Source organism: Grampus griseus (genome assembly GCF_964374135.1).
Source record: "Grampus griseus genome assembly, chromosome: 5".
Taxonomy (NCBI): Eukaryota; Metazoa; Chordata; class Mammalia; order Artiodactyla; family Delphinidae; genus Grampus; species Grampus griseus.
In genome coordinates this window covers 14,000,464-14,004,024 of record NC_138998.1, presented here as the reverse complement: position 1 = coordinate 14,004,024, position 3,561 = coordinate 14,000,464, and the positions used below count along the sequence as shown (strand labels likewise).

Here is a 3,561-nt window from a genome sequence, read left to right as displayed (position 1 = left end):
TCAAGTTACCTCTGTATATTTAGAAATTACTCCTTCAAGATATTCGCACTAGAGAGCTTAGTCCGTCCGTCCCGCTTAATATTCAGTAGTACAGGTTTGAATCATCAGAACCTTGGCAACACCGTAATATTTCAAAGTTATTAACAACTACCTCTAGGGGCAAGTCTGTGTTTACTGAGTTATAACAAATTTATTATAACGAAGGAAAACAAGTGTAGCCAGCCATCTTAAAAAATGCCCCAACCACTGCTTCTCAATATAGAAAGATTAAAACTACATACGTTTATCATACAACAAATCCCATCTCTGTCCCCTGAAATTCCCCTAATTTCATTCATTAGAAGGGGATTTTTTTAAAAAGCCTTAAAGAGCACTTTACAGCAGCATTCAGCTTTCCTATGAAATACTCAGCATCTTAAATATTATGTACACTTCTTTTTTTCCTTTTAGTAAGCTAGATACTGGCCTCAGACTTTGTGGAACTGGAGGGAAAACAACCCACTCAAAACTATTCTAGAAATCATCTTTTGGCAGAATAACAGGTATCCAAGTTAAAAATAGGAGGGTCATTTTGTTGGTGTTTTCCAAAATTTAACTCATTTTTTGTTCCCCTTCTACATCAGCCTCAGTCACCACTCCTGAGTGGAGATGGGCAGAGGCTCTGGCCCCTGAGCCTCCGGCTTCTCAGCAGCTGCTTTCTCATTACTGCAGCAAGGCTTGAATAGATGTGTGTCGATGAGGACTTCCCCAAAACGGCCTTTATAGATAATGCCACAGCATATTTTCTGTCTTTTCCAGTATGTGAGATCTAAAAAGGAAAACACTGGCGTTCTGTTAGAGCCAGAAGCCATCTCTGTATCTGAGCCATCATCTGATGTTACTATAACAAGGAGATTGAGCTGGAGAGGCACTTGAGGTGGTACTGTGAGCATCAGAATTGTGACGTTTAAATTCCTTCTGCAGTTTACTGATCTGGTTGCTTTTTATCCTGTTTCCAGATAGAGTTTTCACTTTCTTTGGTTTCAGGGTAGTCTTTAGACTGGGTCCTGCCCTTGCATGTACCACATGATTCCAGTTTTTTTTTTGATCCTGCTGGCAATTTCTTCCATCTTTTCACAAGCAGGACACAGGCATTACAGATGTCTCCTGAACGAGTCTCACGTAACCCAAAACAGCTCTGGAAGTCCTTTTCATAGCGTTTACTGTCAGTGAATCGGGAACTGGAGGATTTAGCTCTGCAAATACAGCAGCCCTCTATACTTCGGTACATCTTTGGCTTGTGAAAACCAAACATCTTTTCTTCTGGGCAATAGTCTGCCAAAAGCAGACGTTCCACGCGCAATAACGTTCCCGAGGTGCGGAGCGCACGCCAAGCCAAGCCCACCTCCCAACCGCTCCCTCCTCCTCAACTGCCTTCAAAATGTACTTATTTTAAATTAACTAACCCCATCTCCTTTTCCTTTTTACTTTATGGTGCATTAAAATAAAATCTAGACTCACAGACTTAGAGAATGAACTTATGGTTACCGGGGAAGAAGGGTGGGAGGGGGAAGGATAGTTAGGGAGTTTGGGATCGACATCTAGACACTACTATATTTAAAATGGATAACCAAAAAGGACCTACTGTATAGCACAGGGAACTCTGCTCAATATTACGTAACAACCTAAATGGGAAAAGAATTTGAAAAAGAATAGATACATGTATATGTATAACTGAATCACTTTGCTGTACACCTGAAACTAACACAACGTTGTTACTCACCTATACTCCAATATAAAATAAAAAGTTAAAAAAAAATAAAATCTAGTTTCTGATATTTATCTCACTACTTGTTAGATACTAGTATAACATGACTAGCCTTCAAAATAAATAATTTCTTTTTTTTTGCTATAATGTGTGTGTTGCTAGCAGTCAAAGAAAACATCTATTTTAATATTATATGCACATTGCTTGAGACATTATTAACTAAATTAACACATTCACACTTATCCTATGAATGTTTTCAGACCACAATGAATAACGTGCTTTTCAAATATAATACAGCAAGCTATAAAATAGGGCATAATTATATTGAGTGAGTTATGGTGTTTAAAATCAGGATCCGCCACAGTGTCAAATAGTAAAAAGGAATGAAGCCATGTACAAAAATCATTTATCCTTTATAAATCTGGTGAAAGAGTAATGTGAGGTCTCTAAATTACCTTTGGAGAAGAGTATGTATTATCTTTGGTGATCCACCAATGAAAACATATTGACATAGAAAAAGAAGTTATAATAAACTTGAAAAATTAAAAAATGGAGATTTTCCCCTTTATATGCTATAAATCTTAGATTTGACTCACTGGGGAAATATTGGTTGGGGATCACCACTTACTACTCCTTAATTTGGATCTCCAACATTCTTTCTAATAGTAAAGCTAAAGACAGCTTTACATGATGCTATATCTCAATGTTGTTGAATAAATGAATTTTCTGGAAAAAAATTGTTAAATATGACTTAAAAAGACAGTTGATTACTGCCGTAAAGTGCTAAAATATTAAAGGAAAATATATTATGTTTTTTAAAGCATTTGTTATTAATTGCAAACAAAAGCTTTAATTGAAAGCCATTGTTTTGATGGTTTATTATGAGGTTTTGCTATACCAATGATATTAAATTCAAATGATAAGACAGCTTTGATCTTCTAAAAAATGTACATAGTAATGGTCCTTTATATAGCAATAATCTAAAAGCTTTTAATTTGAAAATCATTTATTTGATTAATCTAATTCCTTTTTCCTTGGAATGATTCTTTCCTCTAAAATGTGGCCAACCCCTTCCCCACCCAAAAAGTCCCCCAAAACAAAAGAAAAAGAGCCTCACCATTACCAATTATTATATACTGAATGTTTGTGTCTTCCCAAAATACATATGTTGAAATTCTACCCCAAGTGTGATGGTATCAGGAAGTGGGGCCTTTGGAAAGTGATAAGGTCATGAGGGTGGAACCATCATGAATGAGATTAGCACCCTTATAAAAGAGACCCTGAGATCTTCCCTGGTGGCACAGTGGTTGAGAATCTGCCTGCCAATGCAGGAGACACAGGTTCAAGCACTGGTCCGGGAAGATCCTACATGCCGTGGAGCAACTAAGCCCGTGCACCACAACTATTGAGCCTGCGCTCTAAAGCCCATGAGCCACAACTACTGAAGCCCGCAAGCCACAACTACTGAAGACTGCGTGCCTGGAGCCTGTGCACTGCAACAAGAGAAGCCACTGCAACGAGAAGCCTGCGCACCACAATGAAGAGTAGCCCCTGCTTGCTGCAACTAGAGAAAGCCCGTGTGCAGTCACGAAGATCCAACGCAGCCAAAAATAAATAAATAAATTTATTTCAAAAGAAAAAGAGAGACCTTGGAAGAGGGTCCTCACCAGAACCTGATCATGCTGGTACCATGATCTTAGACTTCCACCTTTCAGAATTGTGAGAAAATGGGTTCCTGTTGTTAGTAAGTTACCCAGTTTATGGTATTTTGTTATAGCAGCCTAAGCTGACTAAGAAACCAACTGTATTCCAGT

General features: G+C 38.0%; 1 pseudogene across 1 annotated transcript; it reads right to left on the bottom strand.

Moving 5' to 3' along the window:
* Nucleotides 1–629: 629 nt before the first annotated feature.
* Nucleotides 630–1,294, bottom strand: LOC309822907 (SIN3-HDAC complex-associated factor-like; annotated as a pseudogene). The gene has a single exon. The product of its transcript is annotated as an SIN3-HDAC complex-associated factor-like (transcript).
* Between the last annotated feature and the right edge of the window lie 2,267 nt (nucleotides 1,295–3,561).